General features: G+C 37.7%; 3 long non-coding RNA genes across 7 annotated transcripts in view; 1 reads left to right on the top strand and 2 right to left on the bottom strand.

Annotated features, from left to right (window-relative positions):
- The window catches only part of LOC120477097 (uncharacterized), a 283,701-nt gene that overhangs the window by 9,620 nt on the left and 257,003 nt on the right, over positions 1 to 17,078 (top strand). The window contains exon 2 of the long non-coding RNA XR_016149832.1: positions 4,024 to 10,019. This is a non-coding gene — a long non-coding RNA (uncharacterized LOC120477097). The remainder of the gene's footprint in view (positions 1 to 4,023; positions 10,020 to 17,078) is intronic.
- Positions 8,614 to 9,754, bottom strand: LOC120477103 (uncharacterized). The gene is made up of 6 exons (XR_016149830.1): positions 9,689 to 9,754; positions 9,508 to 9,614; positions 9,374 to 9,426; positions 9,117 to 9,229; positions 8,918 to 9,010; positions 8,614 to 8,842 (listed from the first exon to the last, which is right to left on the bottom strand). It is a non-coding gene; the product is annotated as an uncharacterized LOC120477103 (long non-coding RNA).
- LOC148965210 (uncharacterized) lies at positions 13,860 to 17,023 on the bottom strand. 5 transcript variants are annotated; one of them, XR_016150049.1, is made up of 4 exons: positions 16,317 to 17,023; positions 15,787 to 15,898; positions 15,269 to 15,706; positions 13,860 to 14,078 (listed from the first exon to the last, which is right to left on the bottom strand). It is a non-coding gene; the product is annotated as an uncharacterized LOC148965210 (long non-coding RNA). The 5 variants fall into 5 exon arrangements; XR_016150051.1 differs by lacking the exon at positions 13,860 to 14,078 and having other exon boundaries at positions 15,200 to 15,706; positions 16,317 to 16,760; positions 16,883 to 17,013; XR_016150050.1 differs by lacking the exon at positions 13,860 to 14,078 and having other exon boundaries at positions 15,200 to 15,748.

Raw genomic sequence — 17,078 nt, 5'->3', positions numbered from 1 at the left:
AAAAAAAAAAAACACAAGGAGAAAATCACTCACTGACTGAGAACTTTAATAGTAGCTTTAATAAGAATCAATGTATTCAGTGAAGTCTATTTTAATTTCATATTTGTTTAATTTAATAACTTTCTTCAATGCTACTGCTAAATACACCTGGTGCATCTGAAAAAATAATGCACTATTTCAGGGCTCAACATAAAAAAAAATCCCCACTGGCCCCTGGGGCCAGTAGATCAGAGTTTTGCTGGCCCCTTCTATATTTTGACTGGCCCTGAAAGAAATACAAGGAAAAGCACTTTTCCATTAAACTGTATTTATTGTATACATTAGGATTAATCAAAACAGTGAAGGAAGTTCAGGAATTAAGAGAGAGACCCTGGTGGAGACATGCAAAAATAACCTAATTTCAGCGTCCAGTAGATTATTTGTCAATACTTGCTCTCTTCTCATCTCGATCACTCTCTCTCTTTTTCCCTCAGTCTCTTCATCTTACTTATTAAAGCTAAAGTTATTCATTCAAGAGCAGTGAGTGATTTTCTTTTTGCCTTTAGTTGTTTGATTCGCAGTAATGTCGCAATCGTCCGCATATTAGACTGCTTCCCCTTTAAGAACGAGTGCAGATGTAAGTCTACAACTGATGCACCATATTTTCTCCCAACTATTTCCATAACTGCGTCCATTTTAGACAAACTGTTTAAGTGAATCTCCAAGCCAGTCATTTTGACACATTTTTGTGTACATTTGATCGTTTAGACGCGCACATGAAGCCCAAAGTATATACTTATCTCGTTGCGGTCTGTTTTGGAGCGCGCGCCGCATCGGGAACAGCATCTCTTGCGCTTTTTGTGCTTTTAATAACTCTTTTTATTATTAAACGCGCCCCGCAATTTAGCAACCGAAGTGACTGCATTTTACAACAATCACCGATTGTGCTGATTCTGTATTAAAGTTTGAGTTAAGGAGAAATGACAGCGTGCTACTGTACTGCTGTGATGGTAAGGACGTTGCGCTAGACAGAATGCAGTTTTTAATGGTTTTACCTCAAATATATTCTATAATCTTTGGAAGCTGAAAAATAAAATAAAATCATACTAATATCACAGATCTAAAGTGGAACCATAACTTGAATGTTTAGTTCTGTCCTCCGTCAGGTGTTGTGCGCTGTGGCACCGCGTGAGATCTCTCTCTCTCTCTCTCTCTCTCTCTCTCTCTCTCTCTCTCTCTCTCTCTCTCTCTCTCTCTCTCTCTTCCTCTTCTGTACTGCGCGAATAGCAAAATGCATCACAGACAAATGGTTTAATTTTATTATATATAGGCCTAGACATGGCTGGCGACTCAGCGAGATGGTTAATTTTTTTATAGCAATAATAAATGATAGCCTACATGTATTTCTCCAGCGACAGCAATAACAATATTGTCCGAGTTTATCGATACAGCGGTCTTTCAAAATTCAGTCCCGTTTAATACCGAGTACCCATCCATCCCTACCAGGTGTACTGTGCTTTCCATGACTCTAGGAATGTCCAGCCTCGTAGTTCTTTGGCATTTTAACATTGACACTCTTCGCGCTACACTGTGTATGACGTTTGCTGTTTGTTTTGCTGATCGCCAGTTACTGGCCCGCGCGGGCAAGTGACTGGCCAATCAACTAGCCCGACATACTCTTTTACTGGCCCCGGGCCATCGGGCCATTGCTCATGTCGAGCCCTGACTATTTATTTAATTTGAATATTAATTTGTGTAATGTTTATCTTGTCTTATTTTTTTAATAACAAAGAAAATAATGCCAAAGATTTTTATCTTCGCCACTGGCCTAAATGTGTGGCTTTCTTTTTTCTTTTGATACCTAAGGCTTTGTTTTTAACATAGGGACATTAGTTTGGCTGTAATGAACAGCCACTTGCAAAATATTAAAACCAACTTGAAAAAGAATCGTGATAAAAAATCGTGATCGTGATTTTCCTAAAAAAATCGTGATATGATATTTTTTCCATATCGCCCACCCCTATGTGGCACCCTCATCATCATCTCAAGCTTTCACTGAAGACGAGGAGGATTCGGACGATCCTGGATCTGGGTGGACTGGGAGAATCTTGAGAGGGACATGGTGGCTCTGAAAATCGCACGACCACTGCGATCATCCTATACAGGCAACGTGTGGACTTCCCTCTGGATCTGTAGACGCCGGCCAAAATCAGTAGCCCCATGTAGGAACAGAGATCTGTGGAGTCCACAGATCCAGGATCCTCTGAATCCTCCTGGCCTTCAGTGAGCTCTAGCTTCCACTGAAAGCAGGAGGATTCTGTGGATCCTGGATCTGGGTGGATTGGGAGAAATGGTGAAGTATGGTTTTCCACCAATTCGGAGACAACTCCCTTTCTTCAGCCTGCAAGAGGCGTGAGTCGAGGCCTGACACGCTATGCTATCGCAAGGGTCCAGAACATGGATTCTGTGTTCAATCTGTTTTTTACGGAGGAGATGACTGACCTCATTGTCAGCATGACCAACCTCCATGGGCACCGCACAATGAGAAACTGGACTGGGGTGGATTCCACAGATCTCTGTTCCTACATGGGGCTACTGATTTTGGCCAGCATCTACAGATCCAGAGGGGAGTCCACACGTTGCCTGTATAGGATGATCGCAGTGGTCGTGCGATTTTCAGAACCACCATGTCCCTCTCAAGATTCTCCCAGTCCACCCAGATCCAGGATCCTCTGAATCCTCCTCGTCTTCAGTGAAAGCTTGAGATGATGATGAGGGTGCCACATCCAAACCAGGATCTGACTGTCCTGAGTCTGCAGTCAGAGTGAGAAGACAATACCTCCTGCAGCTCGCTGGAGGGGTCAGACTGCATAATCATCTCTAAAACTTCACTACAAGTCAAGCCCTTTCTCATGTTGCTTGCTGCTCTTCTCACCATCAAATGACAAGCGTTTATATCCACTTGCTTTGTTTTTGTTTAGTTTGCATTTCTCACCATCAAAAGGCAGCAGATGCATAAATACACTTACTTTGTTTTTGTTTACTCCATGTAGTTGAGAGCTGAAGTATATATTTTTATTTTCTCAGACGCATCAAGGTGAGTTCTCACACTCTCTCACACACTCACGCACACACACACACACATACTGTATACACACTGTAATATGCTATTATACTCCATATAACTCCATGTAAAAGCCAGAAACTAAGCTTTTTTTTGCACAGGCCTGTCTAAAGGGTTAAATGGTTCCACCTGGTTATCAACAGTAAAAATTTTACCTCTTCCCAACAGGGAAAACCATCAACAATCAAAAATGCATGATTTTATGGTGTCATGGCTTTGCAATCAAAAAATGTGGTTATAATGGAAGTCAATGGGGCAAAAACAGCCACGAACAGTAAATGAGGGAGAAAAAGTTAAAATCTGATGCTGCACAAAAACTAACAATGCATCAAAACCAATGTTGTTTCTAATCTTTGACATGTCCAAGACTGTGATAAAAGGTAAAAAAAAAATCCAGTCCACAATCATATTTTATATTGAAAATAAGTCATTTTGTGTTTTTTTTCCCCCAAATCAGTGACATCATTTATGAATTTGGCAATTAAAGATTTAAAATCCTGAATTTTTTTGGAAAAATTTAGTAGTTTTGATCAGGACTGAGGTCGGTTAATAGATTTATGCAAAAAAAATTGAAAAAAATATTTATCTGATACATTTTTACAGCAGTTTAAAGTAGTGGCTTTTTTCAGCCACGAACATAACGAAAGGGTAGTGAATTTGCCCAGAGTGTACTGTTGAGTTTTTGAAAAATTTCAAAGCATTTTCCCAAAATATGTGTCAAAATAAGATTTGTCACCAAAAATCATTCCATTTGCTGAAACAAGGAAAAAGTTATGGCCAAATTAAGACTAAAAAAATACCCCTTAGTGGCTGAAAAAAGCCACAACAGCACATAAGGGTTAATATTATAGATTTTAATATAATATTATAGTGCCAACTAGCAGTCATTCAATGTTTGCTTTAACTTTCTCTCTCTCTAGGAAGATGATCTGCAGTTCCTCAGTCTCGAGGAAAGGGAGTGTTTTCTGTTCTTTGAGGAGACCATCGGCTCCCTGGACTCACGGTGGGGCGTCCGGCCTCACACACACAAACGGCACGACATCACAGCCCTGTAGATCATGACATCATTGACCTGGTCCACTTGGCCAATTATCGTGGAATCTAGTGTTAACGCGGAATTTCGTGGAATTTTACATATTTGGTTTGAAATTCAGTTTTTGTGCGAGAGAAGAACGTATGTCTGCCGTAAATGCAGACCAGGGGAAGCAAATCTGGACGACATAACCCCCCCCCCCCCCAACCCGTCATTTCAGCTCAAATGATGAAATTAAAACAATGAAAGCATGTCGAAGCGGCTCTCCACGGCTCTGCTTTAGTCGGCGGAGAGCCAGCCTGCGTTCACAAGCTTCTAACGCGAAGCATATGGTTTCGAGATAACACTAACTTCTAAACACTTAGATTTGAATATTTGAAGATAATACCATACCAAATTTTGTCCTATTACCTGATGTTAGGGTTTCCCAAACCAGGGTTTGTGAAGGAATTTCAGGGAGTGTCTAAAATCTAAAACACTTAATAATGATGCAATGCTTTCTTTACTTGCATTATACGACATCAGAGAAAGATGAACATGCTAATTGTTAAATTATTGACTTATGAGCTTCTTAAAATTTCAGGGCAACTTCAAGCACATATATTACATCGAAAGAGGATTACTGAAAAAAAAGATTAATTATGTTCGTCAGGAGCTGTAATGTTGAGAAAATACCAGTTATTTCTGTAAATCAAACTCTGAGAATCAATTTTAAAAGTAGCTATAGTCTGATTGTTTTTTTAAAGCACAATTTATTAGGTAATTAAATTACATGTAATCAGTTACTACCCAGCACTGACTTCAACTAATCGTTCATATATATATATTCACAAAAACAAACAGCATTACCTTGTTTGAAGATGTTCAGAAGGGTTAGGGATGTTCAACAGATTTATGTTTTAAGTCAACTAGCACTTGTTTAGACTGAGCTTGTTTTTTCTGCTTAGGAGTTTTGGTTAAAAACCAATCAGACCTGATATCTTTATCAAACACTAACTCAGGATTCACATTCATCTCAAGCTCCACATGCTGCTTTGGAAGCGCATGGCCTGGTTTCAGCCATCTTTACTTCATGGTCACATGGTTCCAGAACATTGAGCCATTCACCTGAGTCCTAATTGTCATGTGATTAATCACTCCATATTTGAACTCCTAAAACACTGTTAAGATTCCTCCATAAAGATAAACATATGAAGAGAACAGCCAGAGCCGTGTCGTCTTCAGTGGCGCAGTGGTAGCGGTACCGGTTCCGAAGCGAGTGGTTAAGGGTTCTATTCCAACTTCTTGTTGCGTTTAGACTCCGCTTCGGAAGATAAACGTACGAAGAAGAGAAGTATCTCCGCTACCACTGAGCCTCTGAAGACGGCACGGTTCTGACGGTTGAAAGTCAGCGTGCCGAGTTGGTTTCAGAAGCGTGCCGTCTTCCAAAAAAAAAAAAAAAAAAAAAACACTTAAACACTGTTAAAATTCCTCCATAAAGATAAACGTACGAAGAGAAGTGTTAGAACCGTCTCGTCTTCAGTGGTGCAGTGGTATAGCGGTACCGGCTCTGAAGGGAGAGGTTGCCAGTTCTATTCCAGCTTCTTGTTGCGTTTAGGCTCCGTTTCGAAAGATAAACATACAAAGAGAAGTGTCAGAACCGTGTCATCTTCAGTGGCGCAGTGGTAGCGGTACCGGTTCTGAAGCGAGTGGTTAAGGGTTCTATTCCAACTTCTTGTTGCGTTTAGACTCCGCTTCGGAAGATAAACGTACGAAGAAGAGAAGTATCTCCGCTACCACTGAGCCTCTGAAGACGGCACGGTTCTGACGGTTGAAAGTCAGCGTGCCGAGTTGGTTTCAGAAGCGTGCCGTCTTCCAAAAAAAAAAAAAAAAAAAAAAAACACTTAAACACTGTTAAAATTCCTCCATAAAGATAAACGTACGAACAGAAGTGTTAGAACCGTCTCGTCTTCAGTGGTGCAGTGGTATAGCGGTACCGGCTCTGAAGCGAGAGGTTGCCGGTTCTATTCCAGCTTCTTGTTGCGTTTAGGCTCTGTTTCGAAAGATAAACGTACGAAGAGAAGTGTAAGAACCGTGTCATCTTCAGTGGTGCAGTGGTAGCGGAACCGGCTCTGAAGCGAGAGGTTGCCGGTTCTATTCCAGCTTCTTGTTGCGTTTGTGCGTTTAGACTCCGTTTCGAAAGATAAACGTACGAAGAGAAGTGTTAGAAGTGTGCAGGCTCTGGTGGCGTAGTGGATGAGGCCTCGTTTCGCCTTCCAAAGGTTAATGGTTCAATCCCGGGTCAGGACCAGCAACCAGAGGGAGCCAAGAGGAATCAACCGGTCCCGACGAGTCTGCACAAGACCAAACCAAAGGGGGGGGTAGTGTGTGTGTGTCCCCCCCCCGAGGTTTCGGAACCCCCGTCGCTGCGGTTATACTGCTTAAACATTAATTTTCGCGACGTTTAATAATATAATAATATAATTGGATAATTACTTGGATACTACTTAATTGGATACTTACCTAATTACTTAATTGGATACTTACTTAATTGGATACTTACCTAATTACTTAATTGGATTTACTTAATTGGATACTTTAAACACTTGGATACTTACTTGGATACTTTAAACACTTGGATAATTACTTGGATACTTGGATACTTACTCATAATTACTTGGATACTTTAAAGACTTGGATAATTACTTGGATACTTTAAACACTTGGATAATTACTTGGATACTTACTCTTAAGCTCTATAAAAATAGATGTTGGTTAAGTCTTGAGCTCTATAAAAATAGATGTCAAGAGTCTTGAGTCTTAAGCTCTATAAAAATAGATGTCAGTTCAGTCTTGAGTCTTAAGCTCTATAAAAATAGATGTCGGTGAGTCTTAAGCTCTATAAAAATAGATGTCAAGAGTCTTGAGCTCTATAAAAATAGATGTCAAGAGTCTTGAGTCTTAAGCTCTATAAAAATAGATGACAGTGAGTCTTAAGCTCTATAAAAATAGATGTTGGTTGAGTCTTGAGTCTTAAGCTCTATAATAATAGATGACGGTGAGTCTTAAGCTCTATAAAAATAGATGTCGGTGAGTCTTAAGCTCTATAAAAATAGATGTCAAGAGTCTTGAGTCTTAAGCTCTATAAAAATAGATGTCGGTGAGTCTTAAGCTCTATAAAAATAGATGTTGGTTGAGTCTTGAGTCTTAAGCTCTATAATAATAGATGACGGTGAGTCTTAAGCTCTATAAAAATAGATGTTGGTTGAGTCTTGAGTCTTAAGCTCTATAAAAATAGATGTCGGTGAGTCTTAAGCTCTATAAAAATAGATGTCAAGAGTCTTGAGTCTTAAGCTCTATAAAAATAGATGTCGGTGAGTCTTAAGCTCTATAAAAATAGATGTCAAGAGTCTTGAGTCTTAAGCTCTATAAAAATAGATGTTGGTTGAGTCTTGAGTCTTAAGCTCTATAATAATAGATGACGGTTGAGTCTTAAGCTCTATAAAAATAGATGACGGTTGAGTCTTGAGTCTTAAGCTCTATAATAATAGATGACGGTGAGTCTTAAGCTCTATAAAAATAGAAGTTGGTTGAGTCTTGAGTCTTAAGCTCTATAATAATAGATGACGGTTGAGTCTTAAGCTCTATAATAATAGATGACAGTTGAATCTTGAGTCTTAAGCTGTATGTGCTTGACGTGTCGAAGCATCAGTCCTAAGCTCTACCAATAAGAGAAGCATCAGTTCTCTCTTCTCAAAAAAAAAACCCCTAAAAAAAAACCCCTCAAAAAAAAACATATTCAGCAACTTGACTATTTAAACACATTCAACACTAAGAGAAGCTTCTCTTCTAAAAAAAAAAACCATAAAAAAACAAACTCAAAAAAATGCAAAAAAAATAAATAAATAAATAAAAAAAAACCTCAAAAAAAAAAAACTAAAAAAAAAACAAAAAAAAAAACATATTCAGCAACTTGACTATTAAAACACATTCAACACTAAGAGAAGCTTCTCTTCTAAAAAAAACACCTAAAAAAAAACTCAAAAAAAGACAAAAAAACCTAAAAAAAAACCCTCAAAAAAAAAACTCAAAAAAAAAACCCTAAAAAAAAAAAACCTTCAAACACCACATTCAGTTATTAGACCATTGAAACACATTTTACACAAACAGAAGCTTCTGTTCTCAAAAAACCCCTCAAAAAAACCTTTAAAGGAAAAAATCTAAAAAAAAACATATTCAGTTATTAGACCATTAAAACACACTCTACATTAAGAGAAGCATCAGTCTTCTCTTCTCAGCTTTTGTGAGAACTTTCTCTTCTCAGCTTTTTTTGAGCAACTTCTCTTTTCAGGTTTTTATGAGCAACTTCTCTTCTCAATAAAAAAATCTCAAAAAAACCTAAAGAAAAAACCCTTTATATGAAAAAACCTCAAACACCACATTCAGTAACTAGACCATTAAAACACACAAAAAAAAAGACCATTACACACAAAAAAGACACTAGACTTTAAACACTACTTTATTATTTTCCTGTTTTTTTTTTTACTTTATTTTCCCAAATATATAATTTATCCATCATCAACATACCAGATTCAGATCAGCCTTAAGATTAACAGCGTTTAGGGAGAACGCAGCCCATCCATTCTTGTTTGTGGATGATTCGAAAGCAGTTTGTTGGGCAGTTGCTCCCCTCCAAGAGATATACAGCTTTGTCGAGTCACGTAGATCTGTTAGGAATGATCAAGGTTAGGAAAGGGAACCAATTTGAAGGCTTCTTCAATAAGGGATGACATTTTGCTTACCTTTCCATTAAGCATTGAACCAAGAGGTCCACAAATGTGACTTTGCCAACTAGACACATAATGGACACCGTTGCAGATTTTGACACATTACATCTGCGAGAGAAAATCCAAACAGTAGAGAACATCAACTTTGTGGCTTAAAGTGAATGTCTTCTAAAGATCATAAAGAGTATATGGTTCAGATCAGCCAATAGCTCACCTGTTCTCTCCTCAGTGTCATTCACAAGAAATGTCTTGCATTTGCTCTTCAACGTTGGGGTTGAAAAACACTGACGCATCAACAGTAAGAGAGGCACAGCCCGTGGCATTCATCTGGTAGGAGAACGAAGATAGACAATTAAAAAACAGAAATAATAAACATTTAAAAGCAGTCATTGAAGTTGAAATGTGTTCATCTTAAAACCTGCTTTTCATTTATGGTCAGAAAACTCAAAATGGTGAAACATCTGGTCTTACCATTTGATCAAAAGGCACAAAGTTGGGTTTCATGGAGACAACTCTGAAATGAACTGCAAAGACACAAACAAACTCACATACATTGGATAATGCATTTGAAAATGATGCTTCAACCAAGATCATTCACAGCTCACCCGTTTGTCCTGGATTGGAAATAGGGAACGTCTGAACATGATTTAGCTCTTCAGTCGCTCTGAAGACTCTGAAGCTTCTGCACCGAATCTCCATCTACCCGAGAAGCCTGTAGAGAACTTCATTTAACATACAATAAACCAAGACAAAAAGAGCCACACACGTCTAATGACTATGACCGACCTGGAAACAAAAGCAGCGGTGAAAGTGGAGTCGTCTTGTTTTCAGACACAAAGACACCAACTGCAGGAGCAGAGAGTGAACAGATCCAAAACTAGGCTTTTTAAAGAGCCCAGCCAGCTGCAGCCACTGACGAGTAGGAGGAGCTCCAAGATCCAATCAGCCGTTGAACCACCAATCAGCTGCTGGAATGGTTTTAGAAGCCATCTTACCCATAGATATCTATATAAAGGCTAGATATGTCGTCCACGCTGCTGGCCAATGGAGGTCTACGTCTGCACCTGGCGGCCATCTTGTCACAGGCAGCTCGCTCACTCGTAACATTGTGTTAATGGTGCATGTACTATTTAAATGACCATAACTTGCTCAATTTTCTACCGATTTTCAAACGGTTTGTTTTGTTATAAACATCAGAGATGTAGTTTGACACTGCATACTTATGAATAAAAAGTGTATAAATTCCATTCCAAATAAATTATGAAACGTTATTTCTGAATGTTCCCTGAACAGTGTCCAGTTGTTTAAAACGTTTAATAGAACTTAAAATTATCACTTTACAAACTTTATTGGAACATGTTACATTTTAAACAAGTTTTACCGAACAGACTCTTAACAAACCCTCTGTTTATGTTTCTGGAAAAACGTTTGTTCATAACTTTGAGAGAACCTTGCCAGAACGTCCTGTTGCCATGTTCAAGAGCCGTCAAAGGTTAATGGTTCAATCCCGGGTCAGGACCAGCAACCAGAGGGAGCCAAGAGGAATCAACCGGTCCCGACGAGTCTGCACACCCAAAAGACCAAACCAAAGGGGGGGGTAGTGTGTGTGTGTCCCCCTCCCGAGGTTTCGGAACCCCCGTCGCTGCGGTTATACTGCTTAAACATTAATTTTCGCGACGTTTAATAATATAATAATAAAATTGGATATTACTTAATTGGATATTACTTAATTGGATACTTACCTAATTACTTAATTGGATATTACTTAATTTGATACTTTAAACACTTGGACAATTACTTGGATACTTACTTGGATACTTTAAACACTTGGACAATTACTTGGATACTTACTTGGATACTTAAAACACTTGGACAATTACTTGGATACTTACTTGGATACTTTAAACACTTGGATAATTACTTGGATACTTTAAACTTTATAATTGGATATTACTTAAGCTCTATAAAAATAGATGTCAAGAGTCTTGAGTCTTAAGCTCTATAAAAATAGATGTAAAGAGTCTTAAGCTCTATAAAAATAGATGTCGGTGAGTCTTAAGCTTTATAAAAATAGATGTTGGTTGAGTCTTGAGTCTTAAGCTCTATAAAAATAGATGTCAAGAGTCTTAAGCTCTATAAAAATAGATGTCAAGAGTCTTGAGTCTTAAGCTCTATAAAAATAGATGTCGGTGAGTCTTAAGCTCTATAAAAATAGATGTTGGTTGAGTCTTGAGTCTTAAGCTCTATAATAATAGATGACGGTTGAGTCTTAAGCTCTATAAAAATAGATGACGGTTGAGTCTTAAGCTCTATAATAATAGATGACAGTTGAGTCTTGAGTCTTAAGCTCTATAATAATAGATGACAGTTTAGTCTTGAGTCTTAAGCTCTATAATAATAGATGACGGTTGAGTCTTGAGTCTTAAGCTCTATAAAAATAGATGTTGGTTGAGTCTTGAGTCTTAAGCTCTATTATAATAGATGACGGTTGAGTCTTAAGCTCTATAAAAATAGATGACGGTTGAGTCTTGAGTCTTAAGCTCTATAAAAATAGATGACGGTTGAGTCTTGAGTCTTAAGCTCTATAATAATAGATGACGGTTGAGTCTTAAGCTCTATAATAATAGATGACAGTTGAGTCTTGAGTCTTAAGCTCTATAATAATAGATGTTGGTTGAGTCTTGAGTCTTAAGCTGTATGTGCTTGACGTGTCGAAGCATCAGTCCTAAGCTCTACCAATAAGAGAAGCATCAGTCCTCTCTTCTAAAAAAAAAACCCCTAAAAAAAACCCCTCAAAAAAAAAACATATTCAGCAACTTGACTATTAAAACACATTCTACACTAAGAGAAGCTTAGTGTAGGTAGGTTGGTTAATAGTTAAATTAATTATTATTATAACTATGACCATTATAACATTTGCCGCCGATAATTTATCCCACAGGTTTCTCAAGAACAGTCTCAATGAAAAAAAATTTAAAGTGTGAGACTTCATTCAAAAGCATAAATCTTACAGACCCCAACTTTTGAACAGTAGTGCACTGTATGTTTGAGGTTTTGCTTACTAATCGAGTTCATAGCCGTGGAGATTGTCTTGGACAGGGGGTGCAGCCGGACTTCAGCATGATGATCTTCTAGACTAGAACATGCACTGTGTCACAGAGCCAACAATGTTACAAAGGATTTGCAATAGAACATAGGGTGTATTACAAGGAAGTAGGGGTGTAACGGTACATGTATTCGTATTGAACCGTTTCGGTGCATGAGTAAAATGGTGCTTTTGACATTGGGTTAATGTAAACCTGTTGTAGGAGAGCTGCAAAATAAAAACAGCCTAGTAGGCCCTTTAAAAACTAATGGAAATGTTGATAGCACACAAATCATTTTTTTATGCTTATTCAAACCTACCTACCTAGATCACTCACATCAGCTAGAAACACCAAGGGTTCACAGCATGGAGATTCTGCTTTTAGCTATTATGCCAGCAGCCGCCACTGGAACCAGCTTCCAGAAGAGATCAGGTGAGCTCTTACAGTAGTCACATTTAAATCCAGGCTCAAAACACATCTGTTTAGCTGTACATTTTGCCACTGTTCGTCCGACTGTTACTGTACTTCGTTTTATTTTTGATTCTAAATTGTTTTAATTATTTACTGTATTTTATTTTTATAATTATTTTTATTTTTCATATGTTTTATTCTAAACTGTTCTAATTATTCTGATTTCTTTTGATTATTTTAATTTTTTCTATGTAAAGCACTTTGAATTGCCATTGTGTATGAAATGTGCTATATAAATAAACTTGCCTTACCTACCTACCAGTATTAACTTTCACATGCAGTTACACATTAACCTACCTACCAGCATTAAATAAAAAAAAATATCAAACAACCCATACATCCCCACATGTTGTTTGAGAGGGTTTCAAGAAAGATCCTCCTCACTCCTCCAAAAACAAACTCCAGCATATTCAGGTGTCAGACACGACTGGATCTTCAAACGGCACAGGGTTCTGTGGTCAGATGAGACTAAAAAAAGAGTTTTTTGGCAGTAAGCACATTAGATAGTTTGGTGGACATGAGGATAAAAAGTACCATGTGTACAATTTAATAAACCATTGGATCTTTAATGTTGGGGACCTATTTTTCAGCAGGAGGTCCTGGACTTCTTATTCAGACACATGGCATTGTGGATTCTATTAAATATCAACAGATAAAAAAATCAAAACCTGACACCTTCTGCTAGAAATCGTATTATGGGCCATGGTTGGATCTGCCATCTGGACAACGATCCAAGACAAACATCAAAATCAACCCAAAAATTTGTTAGGGAGCACAAAATGAAGCTTCTGCCATGACCGTCCCAGAACCCTATAGAAAATGAGTGGTCCGAACTGAAGAGAAGAAGCACAAACATGGATCTGGGAATCTGAAGGATCTGGAGAGTCTGTATGGAGGAATGGTCTCTGATCTCAGGTCAGGTGTTGTCCAAACACATCAGGCATTATAGCAGAAAACTCAGAGCAGTTATCTTGGCAAAAAGATATTGCAAAAAGGTATTTAATAAAAGGGTATGAGTAATTGTGGCCAACGTGTTTTGGAAAAAAACATTTATTTTATAATGTGATCCCACATTACACATTAACAAACATACCTACCAACCAGTATTAACATTCACATAGTTACACATAAACCAACCTACCAGTATTAACTTTCACATGCAGTTACACATTAACCAACCTACCTACAAGTATTAACTTTCACATACAGTTACACATTAACCTACCTACCTACTGTATTAACTTTCACATAGTTACACATTAACCTACCTACAAGTATTAACTTTCACATGCAGTTACACATTAACCTACCTACCTACTGTATTAACTTTCACATAGTTACACATTAACCTACCTACAAGTATTAACTTTCACATGCAGTTACACATTAACCTACCTACCTACTGTATTAACTTTCACATAGTTACACATTAACCTACCTACAAGTATTAACTTTCACATACAGTTACACATTAACCTACCTACCTACTGTATTAACTTTCACATAGTTACACATTAACCTACCTACAAGTATTAACTTTCACATGCAGTTACACATTAACCTACCTACCTACCTACCTACCAGTATTAACTTTCACATACAGTTACACATTAACCTACCTACCAGTATTAACTTTCACATGCAGTTACACATTAACCTACCTACCAGTATTAACTTTCACATGCAGTTACACATTAACCAACCTACCTATAAGTATTAACTTTCACATGCAGTTACACATTAACCTACCTACCAGTGTTAACTTTCACATACAGTTACACATTAACCTACCTACCTACTGTATTAACTTTCACATACAGTTACACATTAACCAACCTACCTACCAGTATTAACTTTCACATACAGTTACACATTAACCTACCTACCTACAAGTATTAACTTTCACATGCAGTTACACATTAACCAACCTACCTACCTATAAGTATTAAAGGGTTAGTTCACCCAAAAATGAAAATTCTGTCAGTATTTACTCACCCTCATGTTGTTCCAACCCCGTAAGACCTTCGTTCATCTTCGGAACACAAATTAAGATATTTAGGATATTAAAATCGCTCCTGCATACAGTCCATAGGCTTCTTGAGGGACTGGCTCTTGCTGTCCTCGAAAAGTAATTGAAGACATCGTTAAAATAGTCCAAGTGACTACAGGGGCTCAATCTTAAGTTTATCAAACGACGAGAACACTTTTGTGCGCAAAAAAACAACAAAAATAACGACTTTATTTCAACTATTCACTTCCTTCTCCATAAGCCTATAGTCCGTTAACGTAGTGTGATTGCGTAGAGCTACGTCACACGTAGGCTCACTATTGGTCGACGCTGGTCATGTGTGTGTGATGCGTGTGACGTACAATAACAGAAGCTTACGCTATTAAACTAGTAACCTGACTCGCGCAGAGGGAGAAATAAACGAATAGTTGAAATAAAGTCGTTATTTTTGTTGTTTTTTTGCGCACAAAAGTGTTCTCGTCGTTTGATAAACTTAAGATTGAGCCCCTGTAGTCACTTGGACTATTTTAACGATGTCTTTAATGACTTTTCGAGGCCAGCAATAGTCATTCCCTCAAGAAGCCTATGGACTGTATGCAGGAGCGATTTTAATATCTTAAATATCTTAATTTGTGTTCCGAAGATGAACGAAGGTCTTACGGGGTTGGAACAACATGAGGGTGAGTAAATACTGACAGAATTTTCATTTTTGGGTGAACTAACCCTTTAACTTTCACATACAGTTACACATTAACCTACCTACCAGTATTAACTTTCACATGCAGTTACACATTAACCTACCTACCTACCTACCTACCAGTATTAACTTTCACATGCAGTTACACATTAACCTACCTACCTACCTACCTACCAGTATTAACTTTCACATACAGTTACACATTAACCTACCTACCAGTATTAACTTTCACATGCAGTTACACATTAACCTACCTACCAGTATTAACTTTCACATGCAGTTACACATTAACCTACCTACCTACCAGTATTAACTTTCACATACAGTTACACATTAACCTACCTACCAGTATTAACTTTCACATGCAGTTACACATTAACCTACCTACCAGTATTAACTTTCACATGCAGTTACACATTAACCTACCTACCTACCTACCTACCAGTATTAACTTTCACATGCAGTTACACATTAACCTACCTACCTACCTACCTACCTACCTACCAGTATTAACTTTCACATACAGTTACACATTAACCTACCTACCAGTATTAACTTTCACATGCAGTTACACATTAACCTACCTACAAGTATTAACTTTCACATGCAGTTACACATTAACCTACCTACCTACCAGTATTAACTTTCACATACAGTTACACATTAACCTACCTACCTACCTACCTACCTACCAGTATTAACTTTCACATGCAGTTACACATTAACCTACCTACCTACCTACCTACCAGTATTAACTTTCACATACAGTTACACATTAACCTACCTACCAGTATTAACTTTCACATGCAGTTACACATTAACCTACCTACCAGTATTAACTTTCACATGCAGTTACACATTAACCTACCTACCTACCAGTATTAACTTTCACATACAGTTACACATTAACCTACCTACCAGTATTAACTTTCACATGCAGTTACACATTAACCTACCTACCAGTATTAACTGTCACATGCAGTTACACATTAACCTACCTACCTACCTACCTACCAGTATTAACTTTCACATGCAGTTACACATTAACATACCTACCTACCTACCTACCAGTATTAACTTTCACATACAGTTACACATTAACCTACCTACCAGTATTAACTTTCACATGCAGTTACACATTAACCTACCTACAAGTATTAACTTTCACATGCAGTTACACATTAACCTACCTACCTACCAGTATTAACTTTCACATACAGTTACACATTAACCTACCTACCAGTATTAACTTTCACATGCAGTTACACATTAACCTACCTACCAGTATTAACTTTCACATGCAGTTACACATTAACCTACCTACCTACCAGTATTAACTTTCACATACAGTTACACATTAACCTACCTACCAGTATTAACTTTCACATGCAGTTACACATTAACCTACCTACCAGTATTAACTTTCACATGCAGTTACACATTAACCTACCTACCTACCTACCTACCAGTATTAACTTTCACATACAGTTACACATTAACCTACCTACCAGTATTAACTTTCACATGCAGTTACACATTAACCTACCTACCTACCTACCAGTATTAACTTTCACATACAGTTACACATTAACCTACCTACCAGTATTAACTTTCACATGCAGTTACACATTAACCTACCTACCAGTATTAACTTTCACATACAGTTACACATTAACCTACCTACCAGTATTAACTTTCACATACAGTTACACATTAACCTACCTACCAGTATTAACTTTCACATGCAGTTACACATTAACCTACCTACCTACCTACCAGTATTAACTTTCACATGCAGTTACACATTAACCTACCTACCTACAAGTATTAACTTTTAGATGCAGTTATACATTAACCTACCTACCTACAAGTTTTAACTTTCACATACAGTTACACATTAACCTACCTACCTAC

This window comes from Pimephales promelas, chromosome 24 (genome assembly GCF_988280905.1).
Source record: "Pimephales promelas chromosome 24, fPimPro1.hap1.1, whole genome shotgun sequence".
Lineage (NCBI taxonomy): Eukaryota > Metazoa > Chordata > Actinopteri > Cypriniformes > Leuciscidae > Pimephales > Pimephales promelas.
The sequence above is the reverse complement of the archived record's forward strand: the minus strand, read 5'-3'. Positions and strand labels throughout refer to the sequence as shown.